Source organism: Polypterus senegalus, chromosome 3, assembly GCF_016835505.1.
Source record: "Polypterus senegalus isolate Bchr_013 chromosome 3, ASM1683550v1, whole genome shotgun sequence".
Lineage (NCBI taxonomy): Eukaryota > Metazoa > Chordata > Cladistia > Polypteriformes > Polypteridae > Polypterus > Polypterus senegalus.
Window position 1 is genome coordinate 81,287,652 of NC_053156.1, and position 18,508 is coordinate 81,306,159.

An 18,508-nucleotide genomic window follows, 5' to 3' on the forward strand; every position below is an offset into this window, starting at 1 on the left:
AGAATGAAATAGTCAACAGAGTATATTCCTCAGGGCCTCTTTGTTTATCCCTGAGTCTTCCCCTTTATATGTCTATGCCAGTGAATAAAACATTGATAACAAAGCCGACAGCTTTAATGTGTTTTATGAAGATGGAAATATCAGAAGTTGTAGAATACTACTGCCCGTTGCCTAGAAATATAACCTGCTCCAAAATCTACAGTTCATTGTCTGTTAATGTGACTCTGCATGTCATCTTTATTACAGGAATAATTCTTGCAGTATGTGGAAACCTGGCTCTGATCATCTCCATATCACATTTTAAGCAGCTTCACACTCCATCAAATGTGCTTATACTTTCAATGGCATTTGCTGATTTCATTATTGGAATATTTAACATGCCTGTTCATTTTCTTCAGACAACAGAGGTGTGCTGGTATAAAAGCACCTCGTTATGTTTTTCTTATGACTTTACTGCAGTTTCTATAACAAATATTTCTGTTTATCATCTTTTACTGCTTGCTACTGACCGTTATTATGCTGTTTGCTATCCATTGTTTTACTCTATGAAGGTCACAATGAAAGTCATTTGGATGCTGGTGGCTATCGTGTGGTCTTCGTCAATACTTTATGGTTTTGTTTCAGTGTACATCGTTACATGTGTGGTCACTAATAGATGTACCTCTAAATATGGAGTAAATGTTATGTTTATTTATTTATTATTTGATTTATTTTATACATTGCTTATGCCATTTTTAATCATATTTGGCCTTTATGCTAAAATCTTTTTTGTTGCAAGAACGCATGCAAAGGCAATACAGAGTGTAGCAGCGCAGGGGGGATCTGGAGAGAAAGCGAGAATCAAGGGATTCCAGAAAAATGAACATAAAGCTGCTAAAACTATAAGTATCATCATTTCTGTTTTTATATCAAGCTGCTTGCCTTCATATCTATATTCTTTACTTGGCTCCTTTGTTGGTTTTGTTTTTTCAACAAAAACATACTCGCTTTTGTATGAACTTTCTTTCTTTAATTCTGCATTCAACCCAATGATATATGGATTTTTTTACCCTTGGTTTTGGAAAGCATTTAAAATAATTGTGACTTGTAAAATATTCTGGCCTGGATCCTCCACAAGCAATTTATTTCCTAAACATTAAGTATAGGGGTATTTGTCAAATGATATTACATTCTTTACCAATGACATATATCGAAAAACCTAACTTGTTTTTTAATCCTTTTTTTCAAGTAAATCTAAATTCTTATTGCAATATACCATGTGTATATATGAATATAAATATATTCTGATATTTACAAAGTGTTTTTATTTTTCATGGAAATGTCAGGCATCTTTTTCAATATTTAAATTTCTCTCAATTTTAAATATTCAACACAGTACATATTGACTAAATAGATTGTTTCCTTCACATCATAGCATTACTTATGCCAAGCATTTTAAAATGTATTCATTTTATTCACTCTAAATATTTCTGCAATAATTTAACTGCACTAAACATATTCAGAACTAGTGTCTTTGTGACATTATTACATATTCCTTTTATAACATTTCTGGAAGACTACTTACAAGAAGACAAAAAGCTAACAAATACTGTATAAAGAACATTTAACTTTTTTCTAATTAAAAAGGGGTGTTAAATGAAGGAAAGTGTCAAGTGAAGGAATAGATCCCTGCTTTTACAGGATTCTATTTTTACTTTTTTGTGTTCAATGTATTTATTTTATAGTTTCACTGCAGTTATTTTTGTGATTACTAGTTATTGTATGTTCCAGTGTGAATGAGGTTATCCTGTTATCTACCAGTGTCCTATTTGTAGAACAGATACATATATGCCTATATCTGTTGCACCGAAGCAACCGCGTGATCCGGGGTACTTTCACAGCAGACTTGAGGTTGTGTGTCGCAACACTTCCGCGAAGGCAGCCATGTGCCATATAGCGTGTGGGTGGCAGGTTGTGCTTTGTGTCTTTGGAGGCAGCTTCTGACGTTCCCTACATGTGACGGTGAGTCTGGACATGTTGTGCTAGTTTGCTGGGACGGAGAGATTGACGTAATGTAAGTAAACTATCTACATGTCTGTATTGCTAACTTGTCACACTTACATAGACGTTATTTTGCGACCTTTCCCACTGTCCTGTGAATAGGACATTGGGATGATGTTATGCATATAGTGCCTATATCTAAAGTGCACCTTATTTATCTTTACGGCAGACAGCAACACAGGTGACCGATCTTTCAAGGTAAAGCAATTGTTTGAACTCTTGAATGAGAATTTCCATAAATTTGCCTATATTATGGGAGAAACAGCCTGAAACAATTTATAAGGGAAAGCCCATCAGATTTGGGTATAAATATTGGGCCATATGCTCCAGTGAAGGATACTGTTACACCTTCTCATTGTATTGTGGAAAGGAAACAATTGCAACAGATGTGCCACTTGGTTCTCGCGTTGTCTTGAATGTTGTACAACGTATTGCTGATCCTTGCATCTATGCTCTGTATTTTGATAACTTCTTTACAAACATGGATCTGCTCTCTCAACTGGCAGATACAGGATTTCGAGCAACACCATTTGAGAAAACAGGATCAATAGAACATGTCCAATGAAGTCATCAAAAGAGATGAAGAAATCAGATCGTGGTGCCAGTGAGTATGTCTATGACAGAACGTCAGAGGTACTTCTCTTGCGTTGGCACGACAATAACATTGTAACAGTTGCCATTAATTACGACTCTCTTGAGCCGCTTCATGATGTCAAGCGACGTGTAAAAGGCCAGAAAGAAAAAAAAAAGCACGGTGAAAATGCCTAACTTGATATCTATCATAATTACAATGCGTACATGGGCGGTGTTGACCATCATGACTGGCTTGTTTCAAAATACCGTGTTTCTATACATGGAAAGAAATAGTACTGGTCCCTTTTCACTCGCTGCATTGACATGGCAATAGTGAATGCGTGGATTCTGCACAAAAGTATCCATGGGGGAAATGCCATATCACTGAAGGATTTCAGACGAGCAATTGCCCCAATTTATTTGAAGATCAAGTATGCAGGAAGACCCAGGGTGCCCAGACTACCAACAGGAGCTGACATGATGCGACACGATGCCGTGGAACATTTTTTGATGCAGAGGGATAAACAGCGTCGCTGTCAGCGTGAAGGATGCAAAAGCAAGCCTAAAACATATTGCAACAAGTGCAATACAACACTTTGTCGTACTTGCTTTCAGCCATATCATGATATGTAGTGTTGGCATTTGGACTATGATTCCTCTTATGTTTGGTCCTTTCTTGTAAGGTCATAATTATGAGCAATAAATGTATATGTTCTCATATTGTACATAGAGCTTCTGTTATTCTGAGATATTATTATTGTCCTTTTTGCTGTTTCAGATGCTTACCCCTTTTGATTAACACTGTTTTGTTTTTCATAGCAAAAGCACCGCCAATAAAGTCAAAGAAGTAAAATTTTTTAAAACAAAAATAAGGCTACAATTCACATTTTCTCATTCACATATGACACAGCTCTAATGTTTTTAAAGAAATGTAATATATAAAAATGGCACACAGAATAAAAAATGTTCAGACAGTTTTGTCTCCAAAGCCTTGACGTCTTCAACCCAGCAGTCTGGGCTCCTGTCTTGTGTCTGGACGTTGAAATGTGGAGATACAGCAGTGGTAACTGTCATCAAAGCAACAAGTACACTTTTTTGTCTTCTATTTCTTTTCTTACCAACAACAACATTAACAACATTTATTTATATTCACGTTTTCATACAAATGATATACCTCAAAGTGCTTTACAAGATGAAGAAAGAAAAAACAAAGAAAAATATAAAAATAAGATTAGGCAATACTAAGTAACAAAGAATAAAGTAAGTCTGATGGCCAGGAGGACAAAAAAACAAAACAAATTAAAAAACTCCAGAGGGTTGATGAGTTGATGAATTTGCTGACGTCCAGGTACTGAAATTACAGCAAGTGAAGCAGAGCAACCAACCTCTGTCTATTAGGTCTCATCTGTCTAACAAAATTATTTCTATTTATTTTCTACATATGGGGCACATTCAGCATAAATATGTGAAAACACTTATTAAGCATAAATATGTGAACACATTCATTCAGATTTGGATTATTCACAAAAGTAATTTCAATGGTCAAACAAAAAAAATCACATAAGAGCATTAAAAAATATTAAAAAGAGAGGCAACCATTCGCTTAATCAAAATGGTCTGGTTTTCTAATAGAAAATGGTTCTTGGTATCTCATCCAGATACTAGATACCAAGGTTATCTTTTCAGCTTTGACCTAAAATATCTTATTTCAAAATTCTATGAATATGTGCTTGATAAGTATAGAAACTGATTTTATTTTACTTTGTGAATATCACAATATCTGCTCTCTTGTTAGGTTTTACTTTTACTGAAAGTGTTCATTTTGCTCCTAAAACCTGGTTTGGGTAGTGTTAAATAGTGGAATATACATTTATTATATCAGATTATGTTTATTTTCAACTCTTCATCAATGTCCACAGTTATAAAAGGCCATTGCTGGTGTTAATCTACTGTTGAAGACTTACATCATGTAGCAAAATTATTTGAACTCAGTTCAGGGTTTCTTATTTTATTTAACTAAAATATTTTCCATTATTTTACATTTTACTTCTTAACCTGGGCGGCACGGTGGTGCAGTGGTAGCGCTGCTGCCTTGCAGTATGGAGACATGGGTTCACTTCCCAAGTCCTCCCTGCTTGGAGTTTGCATGTTCTTCCCGTGTCTGTGTGGGTTTCCTTCCACAGTCCAAAGACATTCAGGTAAGATGCACACAGCAATCCTAAATTGTACTTAGTGTGTGTGTGTGCCCTGTGGTGGGCTGGTGCCCTGCCCGGGATTTGTTCCTGTGTTGGCTGGAATTGGCTCCAACAGACCCCCATGACCCTGTGTTAGGATATAGCGGGTTGGCTAATGACAACAACATTCATTTATATAGCACATTTTCATACAAAAAAGTAGCTCAAAGTGCTTTACATAATGCAGAAAAATAAAAGACAAAATAAGAAATTAAAATAAGCCAACATTAGTTAACATAGAAAAGAGTAAGGTCCGATGGCCAGGGAGAACAGAAAAAAAAACTCCAGACGGCTGGAGAAAAAAATAAAATCTGCTAAAAAAAATAAAATCTAATGACTAACTTCTTAACCTTTAAATACATTTTTACCCAAAAACATCTAAATCAAACCACTGGCAGTTTTGTCTTTTTATTATTTAGATTCCAGTGAAGGACAGCAAATGCCAGCCTGTGATGCATTAACATATCCCCTTGTCTAGTAGTTTCTGGCTCTAGCACTAACTAATAGTATTTTATTGAATTTTCTGTGTGTCACTGCTTGTACAGAAAAGTATTAAAGAATGGCACACAGAAATCTTGAAAATTAAATATTAGCACAAAGATCTCAAATCAACATGCTGGTCATTTTGTTTTGGTGAAGTTCTCTCTCGAAGCTGCACCTTGTACTGTACATCTACAGGTATAATCAGATTCTACAGGAGCTCAAGCTCAGCTTTGGTCTATCTGAGGAAGATGTTGCTCGCTGAAGAGCCATGACATTAAAACACTGCAGGCATCAAAAGTACTTTGAAAACAGAGATATGTGAGGCTCAATAACATAAAATCTTAGGATACAGAATAAAAAAAGATACTTAAGCCACTAAAAAGTGGATATATGAAGCACTTAAATATTGTTTTCCTTATGGTAAGATTGATTGACTTATCAAATATTTTGTATTTAAGATTATTTAGCTTATTTTAAAAATGTCAAGTCAATTTTGGCTAACTCATTGGGAGATTTGTGTGCTAAATAAAAGCAAAATAATTCCTATTTAAGTTTATTTTTCTAGTTTTTGCAGTGTGGGCTGTGTATATTTTTCTGATTCATGAGCCCTACAGTTAAATATATTCTTGTTTTCTATTAGATGATGGAATGGGATAACAACTCAAGTATTACCTATTCAAATGTACAAATACACACTTCTTTTAAAATGTTTTTAAGCTCCTGTTCCAGACAAAGTCTTATTCCTCCAAAACTCTAAAGACCATGAAGACAAACATCAGACTCAACTAACTCAAACGATGAATTAACAAAGAAAAGAAGAGCAAACATGACTATTGTGCTGTTAGAAATTTAGTTGTAAATGAGCTGGGGTTTCCTTGTTTTTAGTTTCATTGCAATTCAATTTGCAAGATTTCACTTAAAATAAGGGTTTCTTATTGTGTTTTTTCTAATATGAATTTCTTTGAATAAGATATATCTCCATGAAATATGCAGGTTTCTAGTTGCTGTGCATTTCTGGTTTAACTTACAAAAAATAGCTAATTAAATAATATTTAACAGTTATTTCAAATGTTGGAAATAAAAAGCATGGCAGTAAAATATGTGCTAGAGAGTGTGAGGGACAGCTGGCATCCTTACCTGGCCGGGACGTCCTCAGTATTGAAGGACCGGGAGAGAGAGCATGCACAGAGTAGTATCTCCCCTAGAACACTAGCTGGCAGCGCCACCCTGGGTTGTAGCGGTGCCATGGATACCCACAGGATAGCATGGGACATGGAGGTTCTTCAGCTCAGCTCTTTTGGATTCCGTGGGTGCCACCAGAGGGTGTTTCAGGGACTAGGGAGCCCTACGTCGTGTGGTTTCTGTCGTACCCAGAAGTGCTTTTGGACCACATCTACAGAGAACCAGAAGTACTCCTGGGTGGGAGATAAAAGGAGCTGCCTGCCTCACATGGACAAGCCACAGCCGGGTGAAAAGTGGACAATGCTTACGAGTAGGAGTGGAGGAGGCAGTGAAAGACAGAAAGAAGGAACAAAAGAGTTGCTGTGTGCCCATTGTGCTTATTGTACTTGTGGCTGTGGTGTGAAACACTTACTTTAAAGAATTTCCCATAATAAAAGACTCTTTAGCCTTTTAACTTGTGTCTGCGCCTACTTGTGTTGGGTGTTTGTGGAGCTGGAGTGCCCCCTAGAGTCCGCAAGAGGAAATATTACAGTTCCTACAGCAAGTTAACCAGTGGTAAATAATACGAAGAAATATGAACTGAATATGAAATGTGAACATATGAGTGAAGTAGTAATATGAGTTTTGTACAAAAAGAACAAAGGGTATTCCACAACAGATTCTACTTTAGCAAGTTGTTGTCACAGCATTGCACCTTTTATTTTTGTGTTAAATATTTAAATACTTTCACATGTGCATATTTAAGAGTTGAAAATGTCACAAAGGAGTCCGAACTTAAAAAAAATCTCGGATACTCACACAGATACTCATATGAGTAATGGTAAATTTTAAGAACCACAAAGGACTTTGAAAAAATGCATAATTTTCCCTTTACTCAGACATACATGTAAAACTTTCCTGTAATTACCCTTCACCTCATCCCTTTGCCACTACTGTGAATTAGCAAAAAGTAGGGATTTTTAAAGAATTCTAGCAGATGTGCTAACCGAGTTATATTTTATTTGAGACACAAAAATAACCGAATTCGTAAAAAAAAAATATTTATTGATGAATTGCAGCATTCTAAACATTGTCACCATCAATACATTCATGCAAAATGCGTCTCACTGATTCCCCGTCAATACAAGCCAACTCGGAGATAGCTCGAACACCTAGGCAATGATCATTTTGAACAATCTGATTCACGGCTTTGATGTTTTCATCCATCCAAGACAAGTGTGGGTATCCTGGGCGTTGAATGTCTTCCACATTTTCTTGTCCTTCCTTGAAACGTTTGTGCCACTCAAAAACTTGTATTCGAGACAAACTGTTATCACCACACACTGTTTTTATTATTTCATAAGTTTCTGTGGCTGTTTTGTTCAATTTCGCTACTCGATTTTTTCACCCGACATTATCGCTGCAACTCCTGTAGCGATTGTTGTGCAAATACTGACTGGGCTATTCACAGGATATACCTAGCCATTCAGCGGTTTGAGACGGGCGTGTAGGAGGCGATATAGTTCTATGATTCACGCCCGGCCGACCTCCAGACGGTTTTCCAGGAAAGCCCCAAGCCCAGTCCAGTTATTTTGCGTCTCACCTTATACACATTTAACACACTTATGATTCTTTATCATATGTACCTCCAAATTATGGCATGTGCAAGATGAACTGTGAAATGGGCTACACAAGAAATCCTGGCTGATGTATTGAAGCATCTCAGAAATGCTGAGGTATACATTGCATATCATGTAATTTGCAACCTGAGAACGATTACAGTGAAGAAGTAATGTACATAAATGGTTAAACTTTGCAAGCAAATTACTTTACATCATTGCATTGTTTGATAGGTTCATGAATGGCAAGCTACTGAATCATGTAAATAATAACAATATAACAGATACAAGATACAATTACTTCAAAATCATTCCAGAGGAAAAAAAAAGAAAAACTATAAATAAAAAAATACCCCACTTAAGAGAGAGAAAAATAGATGAACGATAAAAATTTAAAAAAACAGCAAACTTTTCAAATATAATTGAATAATTAATAACATAAGAAAGTCAATCACAGTCCATGCTTCCTTAATTTAAATTATATTATCAAATTCTTGTTTTGAATGTATCTTCTTGCAGAGAACTAGATTTTTTCCTAATTTTAGATAATATAGAACAGCTTTGCCCACTGAGTTAATGAAGGTGGGCTGGGATTCCTCCAGCTAAGAAAGAACAAGTCTACTGTATGTGCTTGTAGTGTGGTATAGGATATTACAAATGATTTCTCCTCACGTGTTTCAATCTCATCTCGTAGTACATCAAATATCACTGTTGATGAATTAAAAATGATTGTGACATGAAGGCTATCTATTATATGAAAAGTATGCAAAAATTAATGAACAGAATGATCTTAATTTTGTGTATTATCGAAAAAAAGGTCTAGTGATGATGAAGCTAGATGACAACACTCTTAAGCTGGAACTTACCCTGGGATACATTTTAGACCATTTTAAATGATATTTTCAGTCTTGTCAGTCAAGCAACTAGGGCTGTGAAATCAGCCAAAAATTTAGATTTGAATATCCATATTAAAGATTATCATCTAAAGTACTAGATGCTATATGCACATTTGTACTGTATGTGTAGTTAGTTATATTGATGTTTAAAGTATTAATATTTTTGCTTTTTTGCTTGAACTGAATTTGTAAAGCATGAAGTGCTTATGGCTCATGTAGTTTTCCTTAGGAGATACACATGAAAATAGGAACTTTCAAACGAATGTGACAATTGAAAACACAACACCTCACAAAACAGAGTATAAAAGTGAGTCAAAATGATATCTGAGAAGACTAAGTGAAGCGCCAGACACTCTAAGCACTGCTTCTTTCTACCTGTAGTGTCCATAAAAAACTGATACACTCATGATTAAACAAAAAGGCATAATGTTGCATACACATCTGTCATTTATATTGTGGACGTTGCCTCATGAAATCCAACAGACAGATGCTTTGGACACAATTGTAAAAGCACTAAGTAAATTTTTTAATTTTCTTTTATCAAAAGTGCCCTCACAACACCACATTCACCAAATACACTATAAACTATACAATAAATATAACAATTCTCTCTTCCCAGCAGCTCCGTTACAGTCCCTCCCAACTCTGGCTCCCTTGCTGGGTCTCCACTAGTCCTTTATATAGTCCTTGACCCGGAAGTGCTTCTGTCCTCCCGCCCATGTAATTCATCAGCACCTTCGGGTCAGATGGAGACTTGTATTTTCTTCAGCCCGGAAGTACTTCTGTCCTTCTGTCCCAATGACTTGTACTTCCAGGCTATCTGGGAAACAAAAATCCCCATGTCTCCCTGCAGCATCACTCTGTGGCACCCACAGGGCTTTGAAGCCAAACTCTATCTCCCAAAGTGCCCTGTGGGAATCCAGGGCACTGCTAAGCTGCAGAGAAATCATCATCTAGCGCCCTGGGTGTGTCGGCCGGGTTGAGCTGGTGGCCGTCCATCACAATATATAAAACATTAAGCCACCATTAGCATGTAATTAGGTTAGATATGTTGAATTGTAACAATCTTTAAGTATTTCCTATTCATTATTGTTATTAATTTGACAGGTGTTCTTATTCAAGCATCTTACAAAAATATTTAAAATGAAGCTACTAAGTTAACAAACACAGAACAAATTTTTAAAATAGAAGATAGAGTAGTTTCTGTGACTAGATGAGAGCTATCAAGCACCCAAGTGGATGCTTTGCTCCTCTGGACATAAAAGCATCCTTTGTAAGGGCCATAGTCTTTTTTATACAATCACTGCAAAAATGAAGACAAAGGAACATTATGCTGATGTGAGAAACAAAGTCATTGAAATGCGCAAGGCAAAAATTATTACAAAAAATTATCAAAGAGTTTGATGTCCCATTAAACACTGTTGGACCCATCTCTCAGAAAGTGGAAATTTCATCACAGCACCCAGACTCTTACTAGAACAGGCCGTACCTCAGAACCAAACTTCAGAGCAAGATGTCGACTGGTGAGACAGGCTTCTAAAAATCCAACCGTCACTCTCAGATGTCTGCAATGCTCTTTGGCTGAAACTGCACTGAAGGTGCATGGGTCCACAATTTTAAGAGCTCGCCTTAAAGCAGGCCTCTAAGGGAGGGTAGCACGTAAGAAGTCATTTGTTAGGAAGGTTCACAGAAAAGCATATATGGCTTTTGCTACACAGCATGAGAAAGACACAGATAAAATGTTGGAGAAGGTATTACAGCAGCAAATAAAACAGACAAGATGCGATATATTGTCATTTGAAACAATGTATCTTTCCACCAGTTTCCCTTAGTCCAAAACTGGTTTCATTAACATCCACAATTTACAGTCCAATACCTTCCAACATATTCTCCCTTCCTAAACCCCATCAAATGTTTTTTCTCTGCATGGCTTTGGAAGGTTTATGATCTTCAGCCCACTGTCCAGATGCCCCTCATTCAACCCATGGAGGAGGCCTGTGATCATATTGATGCAGCATCTGTACAATGATTGATTCATCATTCAAGAAGGTTCTTCCTACATTGTTTTGCCAATGAGAATACAGCCTCTGATGTTGACGTGAAGTTCTATGGTCAGATTCAGCTAGATGAAGAGATGATGTCTAATTTTTTTATTATTATTTCTGCATTTATCTCTCCAAATGTGTTTCCCAAGCTTACTGTGATATGTATGTGACAGGTGTCTGGTCACACTTGCAGGTAATGTAACGTAGTCATAGTTAAAATATCTGACTACGCCACCCAGTTTTATTAAGAGACTAGGAACTCTTGAGATTTACAGAAAATAGCACACAGGTTTCATTAAATTGGGTGGTTTGTAAACACACAATGAAAGACACAACAGTAATTTCAGGAAAAGCAAGAATAACTTCTATTACCCAAGACAATATAAAGTACATTAAAAAGATAAACGAACCTAAACAAATCTAACAATATCAGGAACGAAAGCACACAGTCCACACTCTAAAAGTCCATTAAAACATGAAGTGGAGGATACAACCTTTAGTAGTGCAGAGTCCAGTTTGCGCACTGTGTTACCCCAACAATTAATCGTACAACTGTCCATGAATGCACTCTATTCACCAGACACTCATTTCCCAACAGAAGTTTTATCAAATTGTTGAATCCCTGTCAACATCTCTTTGTCATTCTTTTTTTCCACTCTGGGCTCCTTGTGTTGCTGCAACCTAGACATGGCTCATTTCTTGTCCACCAGCTTTGCTCGGTCCTTTCATGCAGCTTCCCTCTCTCGCTGGACCAACAACCGGAATCTTCTTATGGAGCTGTCTCTTCCTCCTTGGAGGTGTTGCCGTCCTTGTGCCTCACGTCATACCAGCCACGTACGCTAGTCTGCCTGAGAGCCCCTGTGCTCTGTGCGAGTGTCTTGGCAGCGTTCTTAGTGGTCCATCCCTCCCTCTGCTTTCTCCTGCCCAGAAGTTTAAATGTCCTTCAGTCCCTGCCTAGATTAACAGGACTCATATTTCCTGGATTTAACAAAATGTATCATTACCAACTTTCAATAAGTACACATATGCTGATTAGAAACCAATATTCTCAGACACGTTCATTTCTAAGTCAGATAAATACAAACATTTTCCATGGAAGGAGCAGTTCTTTTATCACAATTTTCTATAAAGCGGTGATCCTGTAGACAGCCATCACAATAATCAGAAACAAGATTACCCAGGAAAATTGCCTTTCAACTTCTCACCCCAGTCCCAACAATGAGTGCCCATTGCCTTTTCATCTATTTTGTTTTAAATGTAATATTTACATGTTCCTGTGTCTAAGAGAGAAAAGAAACCACCTAATGTACAAAAAATGTCCCCCTCTGACATGTACAGTAATCGTATGAAAACTGGGATATGTTTTGTTGTGAATATGCTTTATTCTGGTATTCAGTATTGACTGTCTTGAGTATATGGAGAGAAATACAGTAAATACATATTTCCATTAGTCTGCAGAATTGGTCTTGTATAGTGTTTGGTGAATATATTTTTGTACTGTCTCTGTGAACTTTAAACATTAGGAAAATAGAAATGCTACAAATGTTTTATGTTGAGCACAGTAGTGTGTAACTCATTCAAACAGAATTAGATCATATAACTCATGTGTGTGCAATATGATAACAAAATATCATTTTTATAAATAACTGTATAGTTTTTGACTGAAGCGTTTCATTTTGCAAAAGATCTGAGTTGTTCTCCTACTTGGGTTTGAGGTTGTGCTTATTGTGTGTACTGTTTTAACAAAATGGGCCCAGTTTTTGAAATTGTGCTTAAGCAATCGGTCAATTTATTATAACCTTAAGGGGGACTGAAAACACAGTAGCGAGAATTTCAAAACAAAATGGCATATAATTAACTTACGCATTTATACTGTATAATTCCTCTTCTGGGTTCTATCTTTGTGTTGCGTCATACCACATGATTTTATCAACATCTACATTTTATATTATCTTTGGCCAGGCAGTGGATGTGCCTTTCCACCCCTGCATAGAGTTCACTTTGTATCCTAATAGGCTTCTCCATCACCAGGAGAAAGTTCTTATACATAGGGGTCTTGGTCATAAACCTTTCATCGCCAAGCTGAGAAAAACACAGTGGTATTGAGGAAAGGGACATAGGGTGGAAGAAGTAGATTTAGGAATCTGGGATTGTCAGTGAAACACTTACGCATATCAGTAGTATGGTGAAAATTGACATTGTCCCAGAGAACAATGAACTGTAGTGATTGATTTTGTGGCTCTGGCTGCCTCCGCTCCCATTCCAAGATACTGCTGTGCAGATGATTGAGGATATGTAGAAGATGGGCTGCGCTGTATGAGTCTAGTGTGTCATTGCGGTGGAAGACCCCATGAATGCTAATGGCAGAACGCCATTAGGACTTGACCAAGGACTTGTTCATTGCCCCTCAGACTGCCCTCTTCTTCTGTTTAGTGAGGTTAAACCTGCCTCATTTACAAAAATGAGCTTGTGGGGGTGTTCCCTTGACTCAATGTTAAATATTCTATAGAAAAGGAGGTGGTTGTATAAAGTATTATATGCAAGCAGGTCTCCTCATTGAACCGTCACCTTATCGTGGTGGAGGGGTTTGCGGGTCCCAATGATCCTAGGAGCTATGTTGTCCGGGGCTTTATGCCTGGTAGGCCACCCAAGGCAAACTGGTCCTAGGTGAGGGATGAGACAAAGAGCGGTTCAACAAACCTCCGATGAAGAGCAAAAACTTTGGACAACGTTTTCCCTTGCCTGGACGCAGGTCACCGGGCTCGGCGGGCACAGCCCAAGAGGTAACGTGGGTCCTCCTCCCATGGGCTCACCACCTATGGGAGGGGCCAAGGAGGTTGGGTGCAGTGTGAGTTGGGTGGTGGCCGAAGGCGGGGACCTTGGCGGTCTGAACCTCGGCTACAGAAACTGGCTCTTGGGACGTGGAATGTCACCTCTCTGAAGGGGAAGGAGCCTGAGCTAGTGCGCGAGGTCGAGAGGTTCCGGCTAGATATAGTCGGACTCACCTCGGCGCACAGCTTGGACTCTGGAACCAATCTCCTTGAGAGGGGCTGGACTCTCTACCACTCTGGAGTTGCCCCCGGTGAGAGGCGGCGAGCAGGTGTGGGCATACTTATTGCCCCCCACTTGGAGCCTGTGCATTGGGGTTTACCCCGGTGGATGAGAGGGTGGCCTCCCTCCGCCTTCGGGTGGGGGAAGGGTCCTGACTGTTGTTTGTGCATATGCGCCGAACAGCAGTTTGGAGTATCCACCCTTTTTGGAGTCTCTGGAGGGGTTGCTAGAGGGCATACCTTCTGGGGATTCCCTCGTTTTGCTGGGAGACTTCAATGCTCACGTGGGCAATGACAGTGAGACCTGGAAGGGCGTGATTGGGATCAATCAATAGGTCTGAAAAGGCATTAGGACACAGTATCAACCACTGGAGCGGCAGTAGAATTGCAGTCACTAGGGCCCTTCAGCTGTCCCCTATGTGCACACATGGGACAATAAAAAAAAAAATGTCTGTACGTACTCTATACAATCCTCCCCCCCTTTTACCAATATGAACCACATTTTACATAGTTACTCTCCTGAAGTATGCAAACAAGACAGACTCTTTTGGTACCCAAAATTCTGACCCTGTGTCCTACAGTTTGAACACCAGTGCCGTCTGCTGTCTCAGGCCAAGTATTACAATTCTACACCCTTTGACCGTTCTGTTCCAAATTTTGCATAACTGATTTCTAGGACCATACACACAATATAGACTATTTTGAAAACCAAACTTTTGACCTGAGAGGGTCCCAGTTTATCCTTACTTACCTGTGCAGCACTGCATGCTATTTCCATCTACTCTAATATAAAAAGGAGTATCATGTACATTTGTAGGGGAGTGTTGGGTGAGGCATGATCGAGAGTGGAAGTGCAGCAAAACACAAAAGAGAACCAAATTGTTGTTGTGTAACGGTTTGTCTGCTTGTCTTCATAATGCCGGCACTTCAAACGAGTGCCATTTGAAGCAAAAGACAGGTACATTCTCAAGGCTTCATTCAAAATATGAGCTGTTACTTAAGTACTCTAGCACAAGAGATAGGAACCGTGACACGGGGCCAATCATCCTGCTTTAGCTCCCATATTCAGATTAGAAGAACACCAGCAGTTCAGAATCACAGCTGTGGCAGACCAGGAAAGGAAGAGCAGGTCAAAGCCTGATTTTAAATTTTCTAAAGATCATGAGCCAAGAATGTTACGTGATAAGCCTGTTCCTGCAGAGGACAACCGATTAATTTGCCCTTGGTTTAATGTTTTCCAAACGCTGCAGAGCCACTACCGTTAGACATGACGAACTGCCGGCGACCCCGGTCACAATAGTATACGTATTTTCGTACGCATATTCATTATAATGAAATTTCTGTTATAACAATATATTTTTATGGTCGCATGAATTTCGTTACAATGGGATTCCATCTGTATTATGGCAACCTCATGACAAAATGACAGTGCCCATAGAAAACAAAATTGCATTAGGAAAAGACGCTGAATATTTTTACCTACAGAACACTAAACTAAAATGAAACCAGTGCCCCACCCCCCCCAAAACCCTTGTAAGAATAACCTATAAATATCTGGGAGTGCAGCTGGATGACAAATTGGACTGGACTGCCAATACTGATGCTCTGTGCAAGAGAGGACAGAGCAGACTATACTTTCTTAGAAGGTTGGCGTCCTTCAACATCTGCAATAAGATGCTGCAGATGTTCTACCAGATGGTTGTGGCGAGCGCCCTCTTCTACACGGTGGTGTGCTGGGGAGGCCGCATAAAGAAGATGGATGTCTCACACCTGGACAAACTTGTTAAGAAGGCAGGCTCTATTGTAGGAATAAAGCTGGACAATTTAACATCTGCAGCAGAGCGACGGGCGCTGAGCAAACTCCTGTCAATCATGAAGAATCCACTGCATCCACTAAACAGTGTCATCTCCAGGCAGAGGAGCAGCTTCAGCGACAGACTTTTGTCACTGTCTTTCTCCACTGACAGACTGAGGAGATCATTCCTCCCCTACACTATGCGACTCTTCATTTCCACCCGGAGGAGTAAATGCTAACATTATTCAAAGTTATTGTCTGTTTTTACATGAATTTAATTACTCTTTAATTTAATATTGTTTTTTTGTTTTTTGTATCAGTATGATGCTGCTGGATAATATGAATTTCCCCTTGGGATTAATAAAGTATCTATCTATCTATCTATCTATCTATCTATCTATCTATCTATCTATCTATCTATCTTCTCTTAACCCCCCTTGTCTAGGGCAGGGTTATGGGGCATCTGGAGCCTATGTCAACAATCATCAGGTGCAAGGCAGGAACAACATTTGGACAGTACGCCACTCCGTTACAGGGTGAACACACACAAACACACACTAGGGCCAATTTAGCATCACCAATTCACCTAACGTCCATGTCTTTGGACAGTGGGAGTAAACGTGTCATCTTCTTGTCAGAAGAGCCCAAACCAGAAGCTCCACCATTTTGGGACAGTTCTGTCTTGAACTCAGGTCTGTAGAGACGACTCCACAATATTTGTGTGTTTTTTTTAATCTTGCTGCCTCCAAATATACAGGGTTGCTCTCTTGGCACCCCAACTCTTTATCGATGTCTTCTCTTTTTGTTACAATATAGATATGTGAGAAATAAAGCAAGATCTGAATGTGAACCCAACAAGTGAGGAGGAAGAAAAACAAAGCATTTAGATACTTCACTTCCAGCAACTTAAATCATTATCATTAATGCAAAACGGACAGCAATCAGAGACCCCAAACAGCATCCAACGGACATTTAGCTGTTTTCTTAATTGAACTCCAGGAGACGCTGAGTATTCCTGCTCTTTTTGGAGATATCTGTGACCCTACCAGGCTGCTGCCTTGTTTTGTAATGAACTCATTTTACCCCTCCCCCCCATTAAAAAAAAAACATAATGAAAGAGAAAGAAAAGCTTTTTGAGTGTGTATCTCAGTATTTCTGAGATAGAGAAATCATGTTTTAGACAGATATGTAATATTGAATGGTTAAAAATAACACTTAAATGCCGTATGGATTCACACACTTTCATATTAGTTGATAGGTCACCTAAATTCTCAAGCTTGTGCCTTGTGCTGTGACTTAAAATATTAAAAGCTGCACTTAAGTTCAAAAGGCATAACATCTAAAGCCTTTTCAGCATCAGAGATAACTACACTATCATTTATCACAAGATAAAACACTTTATTTGCTGTGAACCCAAAATCCAATTAGAAATTCCTCATCAAGACTGGCTTTATAAGGATATAATTTAATTTGTATGGTTGTAATCTTCTCTAAAACTTTAGAAAGACAAGATAAGTTAGACTTTGAATTTGATTCTGATGGTTGTTTTGAAGGAATTAGGTGCAGTGCTACTTAATAACTACTAATTAATTTTGCCCATTATGGGAAATGCAGCCTCTGCAAGTGAGTTTTGCAACAAACAGGTAGTTTTTGATTTTGAAATTCAGAGGTAAGATCTGCCATTCTATCGTCAGTTTTAAATTGACTAAGCTAAAAGGAAGGGGAGGCACAATATGATGCACTGCTACTAGATTTGTAGGCTGACTGATAAATCTGTAATTTTATGTTATCTAGTGTGTCATTACAGAAAGTTGTAAAGCATTTGCTGTTAATATGAAATGGTGTCAGTCACAAAATGAAATTATATCACTTATTATAATATAATGGGGAGGCATCATTCGAAAATGGCAAAGGCCAAATACACGGATTAGCAGTATTCAAAGGTGGTACATTCAATATATAAGGAGTGACAAATTTTTAAAAGAAAGTGTTGTGTGCAATATAAGCATCTATTAAGTAAGTTTAAATACAAAGTCAAAATAACAAATGCATATTAATACAGATACACAAACACATACAATATGCTTTACATATATATGTAAAACTATAAACTATAAATGTTTCAATTAAATACAGTATACAGATTTTCCCTCTCTCTCTCTCTCTCTCTCTCTCTATATATATATATATATTGTCATACATGTGTGATTAGGAGGCAGTCAAAGAGCCTAAAGGTGAGTGAAACATCGCGAGATAGAGGGTTGTCATGTGGTACTTACCTGAATCTCTTTTGCCCGACAGAAAACTGGAAGAAAAATAACTCCTCCACTTCTGGATTCCAAAATGGCCGCGACGACGTCACTTCCGTCCACCATGATGACGTCACTTCCGGCTCCATCAATTCACATCACTTCCGTCCCATCCTGATGACGTTGTTTCCGGTTCCTGTTTTCAACGTCACTTACTGCCAACCATTTCCTGTCCCATAATCCTTCCCTCTATAAAGTCGCCATTTTGTCTCAGGAAAATTGAAAATTAAGACTTTGAATCGTGCTTTTCTTTGATTGTCTGGACGACAATATATGGGGACGGTCCCCAAAACGTTTTCTTTG

At 38.3% G+C, this 18,508-nt stretch overlaps 1 long non-coding RNA gene across 1 annotated transcript in view; it reads right to left on the reverse strand.

Moving 5' to 3' along the window:
* Nucleotides 1-11,720: 11,720 nt before the first annotated feature.
* The window catches only part of LOC120525322, a 130,228-nt gene continuing 123,440 nt past the window's right edge, over nucleotides 11,721-18,508 (reverse strand). The window contains exon 4 of the long non-coding RNA XR_005632934.1: nucleotides 11,721-12,029. This is a non-coding gene — a long non-coding RNA (uncharacterized LOC120525322). The remainder of the gene's footprint in view (nucleotides 12,030-18,508) is intronic.